Source organism: Ceratotherium simum, chromosome 13, assembly GCF_057802395.1.
Source record: "Ceratotherium simum simum isolate JZ-2026a chromosome 13, ASM5780239v1, whole genome shotgun sequence".
Lineage (NCBI taxonomy): Eukaryota > Metazoa > Chordata > Mammalia > Perissodactyla > Rhinocerotidae > Ceratotherium > Ceratotherium simum.
Window position 1 is genome coordinate 16310602 of NC_141912.1, and position 16078 is coordinate 16326679.

The window sequence follows — 16078 nt, forward strand, 5'->3', positions numbered from 1 at the left end:
CAGTCTTCTGCATATTTATACAATAGTCAGTCTTCTGCGTAAAACCTTTTGTTGGCCCCCATTTATGGTCAAGGTAAAGTCCAGACTCCTTTTTGCAACTGGTAAGGATCTCAGCTTTCACAATTCACTCACGCTGAACCTCCAGTTCCTCAAACTCAGCGCACTCTCCCTAGCCTCTGGGCCTTTGCACATGCTGTTCCCTCCTTCCCCTCTCCCCTTTTCCTGACTTTACTTGCCTAATGCCTTCTTGTTTATGTCTCCACTCAGACACCCTTTCCTCCAAACCTCCTGGTCTGGGTTGGTGCTCCTCTCTCTTAGTTGCCTTTTGGCTCCCTGGACTGCTCATCTTTGCACTTACCACCCTCTGTAGGAATTGCCTGATACGTTTCCATCTTCACCAGTAGACATTTCCGTTCTGACAGGGCAGAGGATGGGTCTGTCTTGAGCATGGTTGTACCTTGGTCAAAATACCTTGGAAAGTGAATGGCACATAATAAGTGCCGTGTAAATATATATTTCTTGGATGAATCAATATACTCGTACATCCTCCAGAAGCAGGAGGACAGCCCCAGGATATGGTTTGTTTTCCTGGGAACTAGTGGCTGGGGGTGGTGACGATTTGAGTTGAGGACCACTTGGCATCTCCTGTTCACACATTCCCTTTGGAATGTTGCAAATGATGCCTTGTGTTCCTATAGCCTATAGGACTGAGGACACCTGCACCCAGTGAGGTATGATGGTGGTGGTGAAGGGGGCTTTCAGAACCCAAACCTATAAGAATCAGAGTTGACTTCTTACGGTGTGATCTGGACAGTCCTATAGGCTCTCTGTGTCTCCATTACCTTCTATGTTAGTTTGGTGCATCTCCACGGAGTTGTACCAAATGAAATAATGCATTTAAAAGTACTGTATAAACTAGAATATGCCATAATATTTGTAGAATATTATTTATATAAAATCCCATGTGAGCAACATGATGTTTTTCATCTTTTCCTGTGGAGATGATCTCGTAGTGACATGTGCCAATCTTACTAAATATTAGAGTAGCTAAAATGATTGTACGAGGACACTTAGGAAAAGGTTGGGGTATCATTCAGATCTTTACAAATAATAAAATGTAAATGACAAAAAAATAAGTTCAATGCAAATTTATAGTAATTGTTGTGTGTTCAATCCTCAAATTTGCTAAATACCCAAATAGTCCTTTCTCTTGAAATCTTATGCTCTTGCCTGTGCTATTTATAGTGGCTTTGATGACATGTTTGTTGAGTTAAAATATATACAGTATAGATGTAAACATTATCATGGATACCCTGGCTTGAAAACCTCTCTGCATCTATAGAGTTAAACATGCCAATAAGTAACACACGCTAAATGACAAGCTGTGTATTTTCTTAGTGAGACCATCCACTTTAACAGGATGGGAAGAGAGACGAAAATATGGAGCACCTGAGTATGCCAAACTGCTCCAAAACTCTGGTATGCGACTACTCACAAAACCATCTGAGGGTTTAGGGACTAGGAAAGGGAGGCTCAGAGACTCTAAGCAGGTCTCACCTTCTCAGAACCGCTGGCATCAACCAGGATGAAGCTTGTGTTTGAACCTGCTCTGCCTCCAATACCAGCCCCTTCCCTGCAACCCTTTTTTAAACTTGAAATGTAAGTGTGACTTTTTTCCATGATCATATTTCTTTTTTTTTAAAGGATGATGTATACTGAAGAGTAATGGGAAAGAAAGATTGAGATTTCTAAAATAGAGTCTCTGGGATCATGTTAATTTTACGTATTGAAATAACATAATTGGTTTTCTCATTCTTAAAATATAAAGTTTTGAACAACCACCAGAGTATTTGAACTAAAATCGAATCATAACCTTCAGGAAGTTATGAGCCAGGAAGGCAAGATTAGGCAAATGTCTCTATAATCATTTTAATTGGGATCAAGTGAAAAATGCCTGTACAGATTTCTTGTGAAAGATGACCCTGCTGTGTCTAAAAAAGATACTTTGATATCTAGTAAATCCTCTAGTGTTTTGGGGGGGGGGAACCTTATGGTTAATTTATACTTAAAATACTATTAAAAACTTATACTTAAAATACGATTTTAAAATAGTTCACATATATTTAAAATAATACACATTGTAAGATTCTTATGTTAGTAAAAGTAATTTTGTATCGGGGGACAAAAATAGAATTTATCATAGAGCGTTGCTATAGCAACTACCAGTAATTTCTGACTGTGCCTATTTCTGTGTTTGTTATTCCGTTATCAGTAAATAGCTGGTATTTAGAGAAGTAATTATATGGCAAATACTGCATTCTAAAGATGTGTAATGCTACGGCTTGTCAGCAGATGGATCACTTTTGCACCCACATAACGTGTATACGTAGCACCTTCTTGTAGAATGGTAGAATTTACGTCTCAGGCAGGTCAATAAAGGGCATTATTATTATTTTTTTATAATTTTATTTATTTATTTTTTTCCCCCAAAGCCCCAGTAGATAGTTGTATGTCATAATTGCACATCCTTCTAGTTGCGGCATGTGGGACGCGGCCTCAGCATGGCCGGAGAAGTGGTGCATTGGTGCGCGCCCGGGATCCGAACCCGGGCTGCCAGCAGCGGAGCGCGCGCACTTAACCGCTAAGCCACGGGGCCGGCCCAAAGGGCATTATTTTTAAATAAACTGTGGGAGATGACAGTTATGGTCCTTCTGCGTCACTTGTATTTGCTTTTTAAAAACAATAGCTGCCTCTTTATTTTTTTAAATTACTTAAGTAATATGTAACAGGAAATACTGAAAAACATAAGCAAAAAACACCAGAAATCCAACATTTTTCCCTCTTGCCAAGATAACTGCTGGGAATGTTTTGCAATATGTACTTTTTCATTGCAAAAATGGACTCCTGCTACATGGGCTGTTTTGTAACTTACTTTATTCACTCAACAATACAGTGTCTCCACGTAAATAAATCTCCTTCCATAGTATCATTCTTTTTTTTTTTTTTAAAGATTTTATTTATTTATTTTTCCCCCAAAGCCCCAGTAGATAGTTGCACGTCATAGCTGCACATCCTTCTAGTTGCTGTACGTGGGATGCGGCCTCAGCATGGCCGGAGAAGCGGTGCGTCGGTGCGCGCCCGGGATCCCAACCCGGGCCGCCAGCAGCGGAGCGTGCGCACTTAACCGCTAAGCCACCGGCTGGCCCCACAGTATCATTCTTAATGATGTAACATTGTTTAGTTTCCCTAGTACGTTTCTAGGGTTCCCATAGTTCAAGACAGAACAAACATGTCCATTTCTGATTTTAAAATGTTGATAAGTAAAATAACTTCAACATTTCCCTGTTAAAGCAGAACAGTCTGAACCCCTTGGGGGGCAGAAGCTGCCACGCTCCCTTTCCCAGCATGCCACTTCCATTGTCTTTATTCTTGGTCACTGCTCCTCGGTGAAGGACTGGGTGTGCAAATAGACACCGAAGGTCAGATGTGGCCAGTTTTGCAAATCCACCTGCAGACTCTTCTGTTCAGGAAGTTGAATTCATCTCATTACTGTTTCTATTCAGCACACAGAGATCTCAACTGTGCTTCAAAAGCCCACGTGATAAAGAGAAAAGAAGAGTGACAATTATCTTATATCCCAGTTGACTTCCCATTGATTAGGAATAAAGGCTAACCACATTTGCAAAGTGTTGTTGACGGAAAAGTGTTTGCAGTGAAGGGTCTGACACCTCTTCTCTTGTCAATTAGTAACAAGAAATTACAGTCATAAAAATAAAGTGATGGGCTATTTTAAGCACAAAATGAATCATTCTAAACATCAGGGTCGTGAAAGCAATAATTCAATTGCTAGTAATTAATACGTAAATTTCCTCTCCAACACAATTCAGTTCCTAAACCAAACACAATATATCATCTAAAAATGTATATGACAACAATTGATGCTTTTTCCTGCTTAGTTTAAAACAAACAGCAGTGCTCACCTGTTAAATGGGAGAAAGACTGAACAGAGGATTATTTACCAACTCCCCGTATTGGCCAATCCAGTGATTCTCAAAGTGTGGCCCCCACCAGCAGCATCAGCATCACCTGGGAACTTATAATAAATGCAAGTTCCCAGGCCCCGCCCCAGACTTTCTGTATCAGATCATGGGGCCAGCGTTCTGGGTTTTAACATGCCCTCCAGGCAGTTCTGACGTGCACTCAAGTTTGCCCTAAGTTTTCATTCACTTGTAGGCATACCGAGCCCTGCCCACAATAAACTGCGCACTCAAGGCTAGAAGACGACTTTCCAGCAGGACCAAGTACACCTGCCCCCTACCATCGAGTTGAATATTTACCAAGAATCAGTTATGTTTATTCTAAAACCAATTAATGCCATTTGTACAGACTATTATATTTAATTTTTACTAGCTTTTTTTTTTAAAAAAAAAAACGTGGTCTGTAAACGAATAGACAACATTGTAAAAAAAATCTTTGAAGATTCTAGACTCACATCATTTCATAAAATGTACAAATTTCACCCTCCAAGAAAACTAAAACTGCAGTTGTAGATAATGCATCATGGATGTGGTTTATGTAAGAATTCCAATCATGCCTTGGTGTTACATCAAAGTATCTTCAAATGAAAGTATATGTAAATGTTTTAACTTAAAATAAAATATTTAGGGTATATATGTGTTGTTTCTTAAGGATTCCTGTCTGCTCGACTATTTTTTATTAAGTAATAATCTCCCAGACCTGATTGCATCTAGTGTATTTTGAAGAAATTTTATAACACAATCTTTAATATATTCATCAAAAAATTTAAAATATTTTTTATTTAAAATCAGTTTTTTTGCACATGCCAGTCAAAATTGCTGAAAATATTTTTAAAACTACTCAAGAGGATTTCTAATTCTAAAAACGTTGGAAGGTGCTATTATTTCTTTAACCACTCCCTGTCGTTGGAGGTTTTGGTTATTGTCAATTTACCAATATTATAAGTTATTGTAAATAATTTTATAGTCAACATACAAATGCTGGTTTATTAAATTAGTCTTAAATTTCATCTCACAAGTTCTACAAAATGGAAAATTTCATTTTGGTTCTTGTGTCTACCATTGCAGAGAATTTGACAAAGCAGGGAATTGCCATTTTCACAGAAATATTGTAACAATGAGTGACTACTCATTGTTAGCCCAGACAACTTGGAACCATTTGTTTAATTCTCCACGCAGGGACTGATTATTCCTTTGTCCTTCCAAACTTGTTGAAATCTGTGCAGCTCAAATGCTGGAAATCTACAACAGAAAACAAGCAAGCAAACAAGTAATTACCAGCTGCAGCTGAGGTAGAGAAATTCATTTGGACTTTAGTCCTCAGCCCAAGGTGAACCATTGCTGGCTCCAGATCAGTTGCTAGAAAGACTAACAGACTGAACAGCAAAGTAAAAAAGTGACGTCCTTGGCAGATGGCCTTGGATATTGACTTGGCTAAAATATTACATTCCACTCTCTGTAATATAAAAATCTTAAGTTATATAGGGTCCAATCTTTGGCACTTTCATGTCACTCAGCCTAATAAAAGCCTGCTATATGATAGGATCAAGGAGCATTTCAAGGTCTGCATAGGCAGCATTCCCCCAGGCAAGTGTGAGGACAGTGGGGAGGGGAGGGAGAGACTGGGTTCTCCGTGGGCCACCAGAACCCTCACTATGCCCCCTGGAACCTCCCAACAACCAGCAAGCTTGAGCACTCCCGGGGGTGGTTGCTAATCAACTGTTTCTCCCCTGTCCTCCCCATCACCTCAACAATATCAGTGAATAATTTTCAACTTGTTTTTTTCTCCCTCTTCTCCTGGCCTTAAGTTGAAAGTTTTGGAATGACTTTAGTTACTCCCCTCTCATTCTAATTCCCAGTTTTTCTGAGATAACTTAGTACTTTTGATTTAATATTGTGCAGTGTAAGTGCTTGATAGTTGGCTTTTTTTTTCAGTTGCAATGCAAGCACCTGACATTAAGCTTTTGATTGCCAAGTCATCCACTCCAAAGACAGCTATCTCAATAAATACACTGCCAGCTATACGACTGAATAAAGAGCCACCCCCCACACACCCTGGTGTGTTAGAGATCTCTGGTTGACTTAGATAACTGACCGTTTGACCACTTGTTTTTGCCTTCCCACGCTTTAATTCCTGCTCTTATGTTTTAAATTCACCAATAAAGAGTGAACCCTCGAAATGCTAGGCCCCACCCTCTAGCCCAATAAAAGCAGAACCTCAGGTCTGTGCTCTCTTTCTACCCACAACCTTGCTCTGTGGTCCCAGGTACACCATGTACCCTCCAGGACCCTTGTCCTTTCAAAGCTTCCTGATCGTTATTGCCAAGGTGCATCTTGCAATCATAATAAGAATCACAAGGCCCAGTCCAGCCACAACATTGGTTCTGAAAGGGGAAATGTCTGTGGGGGCTCACAGCTGGCCCAGGTCAGTGCCCTCAGGCATTTCTAGCCAATAGCATCACTATTGACGGGCAGAGACTTACACAAAACATATTGTTAAATTATCCATGAAGTATGCTCTTTTGTTTCAACAGTCCATATTTGCACTTATATACAGATTTCCTGACAGTCTCCCCTTGTTCATTTAGGTGGATTGATATGGATATATTACAGATTTAATATATCAAATTTCATCGTTCATGACTGTTTCTGGTCGTCTTCATCTTGCCCTATCTTAATGTCTGTTTGGGTTTGTGTTCTGGTTAAAGCATTCCCTTGAGAAAATCCCTCATTTGGGGGCACTTATGTGTGTAATCTCTGAATTTGTGCATACCCTCAAATTTCTTCAGTAAGTAAGATGGGATATCTTGGCTGGGTATAGAATTGTGGCTTGTTCTTTTCTCTCAGAAACTTGTAGATTTGATTTTACTGTATTTTAGCCTCTAGTGTTACATATAAGTCCAATGCCAGTAAGATTCTTTTTCTTTGGAAAGTGATTTGTTCTTTCTGCCTGACAGTTTTATAATTTTTCCTTTCTTTTTTGAATTCCGGAATTTTATTGGGATTTTCCTAGATGTGTGTCTTTTCTCATAAATGCAGTCTGGAAATCAGTATACCCTTTCAATCTGCAGGCCACCAACATCTACTCAAGTTACAGAAATTTTCTTTTATTATTTTTTAAAGAGCTGTCTCTCTTTCTGGGGCTCTATTATAGAATTAGGTGTTTAGGCCTATTCTCCAAGTCTCTTCTCTTCTCTTTCCATATACTTTTTTTCTCTGGTCATTGAGATATTTCTTGGACTTGCTTTCCCAAGACAACTAAATTGAGTCTTAACTAAACTTCTCTTCTTCCATTTATCTTTGGAATGGCTTAATTGGTAAATTTTATTTTTTAGCTTTATAAATTCTTTTATATGTTGCCAATGACTCCTTTTATTTGATATTATTTTTTTCCCCACTAAATTGTTGTTGTTGTTGGGTGTCTGATTGGAGTACCTGAGGTAAGATTGTTCAAACACCCTAAAAGGCAGCAGTCAAAGGAAGAGGGAGGCAAACTTCTCCATTCCAGGGAGTTTCATGTGTAGAAGCCAGACTGCCAGCCCTCACTCATGTGCATGGGAGAAGGCTCCCTGACGCTGGTCTTCATGTACTTTACCAATCTCATGGGCAGGGAGGGCTTAGGTAACCCATTTAGCTTCTTAACATCATGGAAGCCCAGTAACCAGGCACATTTTGTCAGGGCGGATGGTGATTTTCACCAGGCGCTCCTTTTATCTCTGAAAGTTACATTCTTCCCAATATCCACCATTACCAATCCTGAGCTCCCTGAAACTGGTCTCCAGGCAATCATCCTGGCCCTGGGACAGAAAGCCCTATGCTGGTTCTCCCTGCTGGAATCCAACTAAACCTAAGACCTTGCTTTTATCCAGCTTCCTGATCCCAGTAGTTGTTTGGCTCAGGAGACTCATATAGACTGGAGATGGAGTAAAGGGAAAGAGATGGCTACATTCCCAAGATGCTTTTGCATCCTCTGAGAGGGCTTATAAGTATTTTTCTATTCATCGTTTAATAAGAGAAAAACTTCTCACCTACAAACATATTTTGATTTTTCCCAAACGATTTGTCAGTATATATCAAAATAGTCCTGTTGTTTTTCTCCTCTGACCTATTGATGGGATGAGTTATATCAGCATCTCTGCCAATACCAAACAACACTGTCGCTCCTGGAATAAACCCCCAACCAAGTCATTTTATCAGTTAGGATGTTTTCACCTAAAAATAATAAAATGCCCAATGCACACTAATTTAAACAATAAAGAAATATATTGATGTATATAACCAGAATACAAAAGTAAGGCAGGTCCATAGTTGGTTGATTGAGTGCTCAGCAGCCATCTCGGAGCCAGATTTTTTTTTCTCTCAGTTCTTCTGCCCACAACATCAGCCTCGTTCTAAGGCAGATATCCTTGTGGTCAGAGGATGGTTTCCTATGCTCCTACGGTCTTTAATAGCAATTGGGGCTACATGCGTCCTCTCTTACCTTTGGTAGAAAAGATTCATTTCAGGAAGCTCTCCCATAAAAGCAAGGAGGAAATTTCCTAAAAGACTCTGAAAGTGTCTCCTTGCATTCCGTACATCTGGATAGTATCCATGCCAATTCCTGAGCCAGCCACTGTCAAGGGAATGGGAGTTACCTTTAGAACAATCAAATCCCCCCTTGGAGTTGGGGATAGAATTGCTTTCCCTGAGGCAAGTTGAGAAGAGGTGGATATCTGAATAAAACTGGGTTTCATTAAGAAGAGAGAAGGGCAGATGGATGCTGGATAGGCAAACAACAACGTAAACCACAGTCATGAGCTGTTATTATTTTCATATGATGCTGCATTCATTTTGCTAATATCTTATGTTGAATTTTTCATATTGTTTTATAGTTTTCTTCATTATGGTTATTTCTCATGAGAAAAATATCTTGGGAATTTTCTACCAGAAACCTAAAAGTATGCAGCCCATTCTCCTCCCAAGCTGCTAGATTTGGGTCTGATTCTTTCCTGATATCGCTCCTGCCAACTATTTACCACCAACAGATTCAAATAATTTGCTTTCAACTTTGCTGAATTTGAGAAAGCTACACTGATAAGCTTTAGACCATCCTTTCAATTCTACCAATATCTAATTTATTCATGCTCTGGTCTTTGATCAGTTTATTTTTAACTTCAAATCATATTTTATTATATCTTTATACTTTTTTAATTAAACTTTTTATTTTGCAGTTGTAAGAAATAATACAGAGAGATCCTATGTACGCTTTGCACAGTAACATCTTGCAAAACTGTAGAACACTATCACTACCAGGATAATGACATTGATATAGTCAAGACACAGGATATTTCCATCACCACAAGGATCTTTCATGTTGCATTTTTGAAATTATTTTTTATTTTTAATTGTGGTTAAAAAAACACATAATATAAAATTTCCCCTCTTAACATTGAAACCGGCAAACAGCCATCGATGATTAAATAGCTAGTAACTATGGGGGACTGGAATTTGCGAACTCAAGCTATGTCTCTGCCTGAATGACATTTTGACCCCCACCCCCACTAACTGACCAAAGGAGTTTGGGATGGGAGGCCTGCCCCCAGAGAAGGCCATTACTATAGACATCTCCGGGTACCTGGGTGGGTCTGGGTGGGTCGTGCTAAGCCCATTCTTACTTCTAGTTACCCTTTATGAGAGACATTTACATTTGTAAAGGACATCTCCGCTTGTAAAGGTATCTTCTTCCCTGCACCAGGAAGAAGGGGGGATGGCCTTACCTAGCATCTTATCAGAATGGAAGGCAAGGACTTAAATCTGCATGATAAAATTACTCATTGTTAACTGTGCTGTTTGGGCAATATGCTGTCTGACTCCTACTAGGTTCCTATAGATGACATCTCCCTGGAACCTGGGTTACCATGGTAATGGGTGTTTGAGCTGTTTTTTCAGGAACTGAACCCCTTGTCCACTTCAGGCCGCATTGAGACCACCAACCCATCAACTGGGCCCTTTTGACGGCAAGAGGTTGGAACTCACCCTCAGAGCATGCTAATGCTTCCATTCTGTGAAGATGTGTCCTACCGAGAAGCACGAAGCCTGACTACGCTTACGCAGATCATCAATTACCTCATCTCTCCTCACCTCCAATCATTTTAGACCACCTTGCCCCCTTCCCCATAAATACCCCTGAGTCGCTATTTTCGGGGAGGCAGATTTGAGACTTGTTCTCCCGTTTTCCTCACTTGTCTGCCTTGTGATTAAACCCTCTCTCTCTGCAATCTCCTCGTCTCGGTGATTGGCTTTCTGGACCTGGTGCGTTAACAACATTTTAAAATGTACAGCTTGGCAATGTTAAGTACATTCACATTGTTGTACAACTATCTTTACTCTTGATTGCTTCTTCTTACTTGAATCTTTGGTGAATACTAAGCATCTACGCTTAGCCTGGCCCTGTACTAGACACAGTGGTAGTGTGGACATGTCACAGGTAATGTGTAAGATGTGATACCTGATTACAGAAAACTTGAACATTTGGTGGGTGAGGGGGAAACACATGTACACATGAAAAAACTAACAAAATAGACAGTACATTCCCCAAAAGACAAATTATAGAATAGTCAGACGATTTTTCTGTCTCATTCTTGCTTCCTTTCTCTTATCCCTTTGGGTGCCTATTTTTTGGTCTTCCCAAATTCTGCTTCCCTCTTTATACGTCCTTCTTTTTTCTTCTGTTTTCTCCTCTAGATATTTCAGAAACCAAGCTTTGTGAAATTAATTACGTCTGGTGAAATTTCAAAGTGATTATCTAATCAATCACAGAACACTAAGAATTTTTCTATTCCGCCCCCCACCCGCTCCATGAAATTTATTATAATCACAAGCTTTCCTTTAAATAGTAGGTTGATTTGGTCTGTGTCCAGGAGGTGGCGCTAAAGGATAGCTAATAGAAGTCAATATGTCTCCATTGCAGACTAAAAATCTTTTGGAGTTTACAGCATTTTGAATCATTCTACTTGATTGCATAGTAATCAAAACTTTGGATGGTCTATCCCTTGAATATTTTAGCTCCTGGATGACTATTACACTCTCTAACACTCTTCTTGTCTTAATTCTTGGTGATTTCAATATCCGTGTGGATGATCCTTCTCACATCCTTACTTCTCGGTTCCTTGACTTCCTCATATCCCTGATCTCATCCCATTAGAGAGCCCAAACGTTTCCTTTGGACTTGTTCCCTTTTCTATCTATATACTCACTTTTGGTGATCTCATTCTGTGTGGTAGCTTTAAATGCCATCTATATGCAGATGACTGCCAAACTTATATCGCCAGTGCGCACATCTTCCCTAAGTCCAGGCTCCACTTGGATGTCTCGTTAGCATCTCAACTTAATATGTTCCATACAGAGCTCTCTGCTTCTCTCAAAGCCTTTCCCATCTCCATGAATGGTGACTCCACCCCTCCCGCGCCACCCGCATGGCTCAGGTCCCAAACCCTGACTTCCTCCCTGACTTTTCTCTGCCTACACATTCTCTATCTAGTCTTTTAGCGGATCCTGTCAACTCTTCTTTCAAAATATATCCAGGGTCTGACCACTTCTTGACACCTATGCACTAAATCCTTGTCCAAGCCACAACCATCTCTTACCTGGATTGTTGTCGTAGCCTTCTAACTCATCTCCCTGCTTCGTCTCCCTGCTGCCGCTCTTCAGTGTATTCCAAAGACAGCAGCCAGTGACCCTGTTAAAACTTAAAAGAGATCCTATCACATTTCTAACCAACATCACAAAGACTTCTCATTTCACACCAAGTAAAAACCAAAAGAGTTATGTACAGTGGCCTACGAGGCCGTGTCTGACCCCACCCTCACCTCAAGTTCTCTTGGACCCCATCTTCTAACAATGTCGCCTCCCTCACTCTGCTCCAGCCACGCTAGTCCCTCGCTACTCCTCAGGCATGTCAGGCCTGGTGCCACTTGGGAGCCTTTGAGCCTCTTGTTCCCTCTGCCTGGGAGGCTCCTCCCCCAGACAGCTGCACAGTCCCTCTCTCGCCTCCTCCAGGCCAGTGAGCTCTCCCCTGACCACCTGGGTTTAAAGCACAGTCTTCCCACTCCCATACTTCTCTAGCCTGCTTCTAGCTTTATTTTTCCCCATAGTAATTTACACACACGCACACACACACACATTTGGTTTACTGTCTCTCCCCAACTAGAGTGTCAGATCCATGCGGGCGGAGACTTGTGTCTGTTGTTGTCACTGCTCTGTCCCCAAGACCAGCAAGACTGCCTGGCATATGGCTGGCCCTCAATACAAACTTGTTGAATGGATAAATAAATGAATGACCACTCTGCTTTGAATGAGTGGTTGAATTCAAGAATATATCCCAGCACACAGACCTCGCCTACCGCTGGCGACATACAGTCCTTTGCCCTTCTGAAATACAAGCCCAGGCAGATCTCCAAGCCCGGGCAGTCTTGGTCAAGGTTTTATTGAAACAGAAGATTAAAACTCAGACCAAACCAGCTCACATGCTTTTGTAAATCATTTACCAACATATGCTCTGCCAACAATTTTCTTTCCTCGATCCAGCTTTTATCTGAATGTCCAATTCCTAATGGCGTAAATTCTCCAAGGCTGAACACAACTGACCTGTTTTATAAAATACAAGCCAGTGACAGAAAAGCATCCTCACCCTTAGGATCATCTATAAACTTAGGGTTTCCTCAGCCTAGCCAGTATTTTAGAAACCTGAGAATGGATGACTCTAATTTATTTTTTTGAACCACACTAAATTTCTCCTGTGGCCACTTATGTGTCTTTAAGCCCTAAGATACTTGCATTAATCTTAATAAAAAGGAAGGACTTTGGGTCTCCAGCCTCCAAACTATAATGTGTCCTATATTTCAAATGTGAAGGGTGTTATTGAGTCATTTCTCTGACTTTTTTGTCAGGTGAAATAACTACAGTTTATTTGCTCAGAATAGTGAGACGTGGGGCCAGCCTGGTGGCATGGCGGTTAAGTGCGTGCGCTCTGCTGCTGGCAGCCCGGGTTGGCATCCTGGGTGCGCACCGATGCACCACTTGTCTGGCCACGCAGTGGCAGAGTCCCATATAAAGTGGAGGAAGATGGGCACGGATGTTAGCCCAGGGCCAGTCTTCCTCAGCAAAAAGAGGAGGTTTGGCATGGATGTTAGCTCAGGGCTGATCTTCCTCACACACACAAAAAAAGAAAAGTGAGACACACGCAAACTGTCTTTTGTGCCAACCAGATTTAAAACGCTAAGGCCTTTTCAGAAGGGTGGAGTGAGGAACGAGGAAGGTGGCATTAATTCCTGTGTAGAGAGTACAGTGGTCTAAGGGAATTCTTTTTGGAAATATGCGTATTTTCCACAGTGTCCAGCCTTGAAAACAGTTTCCAGATCCAGCTAACTGATATGCCCAGCCCCCATCGAAAGAGTGAGCCTGTCTTTTCACTTGAAGTACTTTTATGTTTTAAGGAAAAAGTCAACCAATTCTTTGCTTATATAGTTGCCCTCGACTATCCAGTCTTTCGTGCCACAAGTGTCAGTTTACCGTGTATTTTGTGCTGGACACTGTACTAGGTCTTAGAGATACAGAGATTCTAGGGATAAAGAGAATAAAATTTAGCTTTATTTACAGAGGCTCAGAATGCATTAGAGAGAGATGCAAACAGATAATCAAAATGCAACGTGATGCATTCCAAATTAGAGAACAGAAGAGAAGAGAGAGAAATTCTATTTCTGAAGGATTCAGTGATGGTTTCATGGAGAAAGTGACATTTAAGCAAAATCTTGACTGATGAGTGGGAGTCTGCCTAATATAGAAATAGGAGAAAAAGACTCCGGGGAGAGATTGTATATGCAAAGACTGAGAGTGTGAAAGAACAAGGCATGGTGGTAGAACAGGGAAATGTTTAGTGTGCCTCAACCAGAGATGTGGGGTGGAGGGAGATGTTGGAAAAGCTGAAGAGACTGTGTGCTCTGCTCAGTGGTTGGGCTTTATCCTATAAACATGACAGGGTTTTAGGCAATGGACAAATGCCCCAATCTGTTTTAGGACTATCACTCTAGCTACTACAGTGCTTCTTGAGGTGTGGCCCCAGACCAGCAGCTGCAGCCTCTCCTGGAAACTTGATAGAAATCCAAATTCTGGCCCCAAACACAGACTTTAGAATCAGAAATTCTTATCATGTGGCTTGAGAATCTGTGTTGTATCAAGGCACCCAGCTAATTCTGATGCACTCTCAAGTTTGAGAACCTCTGTTCTAGTAACAGAGCGAAAGAAGGAGTGGGGTAAGGACAGATTGAAGATCTGTAGGTTGTTCCAAATAGCTCATCTGTGCAAAAACAAAAACAAAAACAAAAACAAAAAACACCAGGGGCATGAGTTTGGGCAAGACAGGAGGCATTAAAGAGATCTTTCTGAAACCTCATGTTTGGCAGGGAACGAGCAAAGGATATCTGGAGCACCAGTTCTCAAATCTCACTGATTACCAAAATTATCTGGATGGCTTTTAAAAAATGCAACTTCCAGGTCCCATTCTCAACTTACCAAACAGAATCAGCATCCTGTTTTAGGCTCCTCTTCCTCTGCTGTTCTTGTGTCTTCTTTGCATTTTGTGGGGTTTTTTGTTCATGGAATCCTCTCTCTTGCTAAGGTTGCACTTTGGGGGATTTCTGGTAAGTACCATCTGCCTTGTTTACAGCTTTTCAGCAGGAGAGCTGGGAGGGACTGTCACTACACAGAGAAGGGTGGCTCTCAATTCCCGCCACTCATTAAATCCCCTGGAGAGTTTTTTTTTAAATGCTGGCTCAACCTCAAGCTAAATAAACTAGAATTCTTGGGGATGAAATATTTCTAAAATGCTCCCTTGGTGATTCCAATGTGCAGCTAGCACTAAGAACTCTAAAGTAGACCAACAGCTTCGTTTTAGTAAGAATGAGTCAGAAAGAGAGAGATCCTAGGGTCAAGGAGGAGCGTCTCATGTAACCTGGGTCAGATAAGGCATAGTCAACGGTATTAAAATGCCTAAAAGGCGGAGAGGGACGCGTATTGAGAAAAGACCATTACATTTAGTAATGAGGACGATACTGTTGGATTCCCAGGCACAGGTGGTAGAACAAACTCAACTCATAGATTCTCTTCCCAATAGCTAAAGCGATGAACAAAATATTGAAAACAAACACAAAAGCCCAGGAAACAATAAAACAAAGGAAACAGTAAAAACTTACCTGCCCCAATTAAACAAGAAAAAAGGAAAAACTTGATGTCATAACGCTTTGAAAAAGAGGCATCAAGGGAAGGACCAAATGATTCTTGAGTGGTACAATCTGGTGTGACTCTTGACTTCTTCCTCCTCCCCAGGAGCACTACAGAAGAAATAAGATGACTAAGCCAACAAAATCTTGAGCCTTCTCACTAACCCCCACCGGTTTTCGGAGAAGTGGACTAAGGTCATGGATTGGCATCCCTGGGAAAAATTGTAGAAAAGTCTTCCAGATTAGAAGCCCTTCTCTCCCTTGGGACCCTTCAAAGATGCTAGAAAGACTACAAGGGCTTCCCACCCTCCAAGACATCAAGTTGAGTCTGGGAAATGAGCCAAGCCGCGTGGAAGTTGGACTCTTGCTGGATCAAGTGTGCCATGTTACATTTGACAGAATCTCGGGACTCTTTTAGAACTCATGGGCCCTAGGCTGACTTGGCCCCAGCTTGGCTCTACCTCCACCCTCCTCATACCACTAGGTTACAGAAAAGTGATGTAAAAGCAACATCTAGCCTTAAAACTGGAAAGGCAAAATAAACCATTCTCAAAATAAGGTGGAGAACATGTCAAGTAGAATCTATTACACCATAGAAGAGCAATTAGGCATCTGAGCAGAGCTGTCTGAAGCATGAGTAATTTAAGGCATGAGTAATCTCTGTCTGCTCTACAGGTGTTCTACGGCTGAAAACAAAACTAGACAAAACTAAACTAAAAGAAAATGGGAAGTGAAAAGAAGAGAGCATGCAAAAGATGAGCAAAGAACCCAGTCTGGAAGAAAACA

At 41.0% G+C, this 16078-nt stretch overlaps 1 long non-coding RNA gene across 2 annotated transcripts; it reads right to left on the reverse strand.

Moving 5' to 3' along the window:
• Positions 1-4996: 4996 nt before the first annotated feature.
• Positions 4997-15400, reverse strand: LOC147915380 (uncharacterized). 2 transcript variants are annotated; one of them, XR_015553891.1, is made up of 4 exons: positions 15266-15400; positions 11663-11763; positions 8518-8649; positions 4997-5279 (listed from the first exon to the last, which is right to left on the reverse strand). It is a non-coding gene; the product is annotated as an uncharacterized LOC147915380 (long non-coding RNA). The 2 variants fall into 2 exon arrangements; XR_015553890.1 differs by lacking the exon at positions 15266-15400 and adding an exon at positions 11885-12007.
• Positions 15401-16078: the final 678 nt, after the last annotated feature.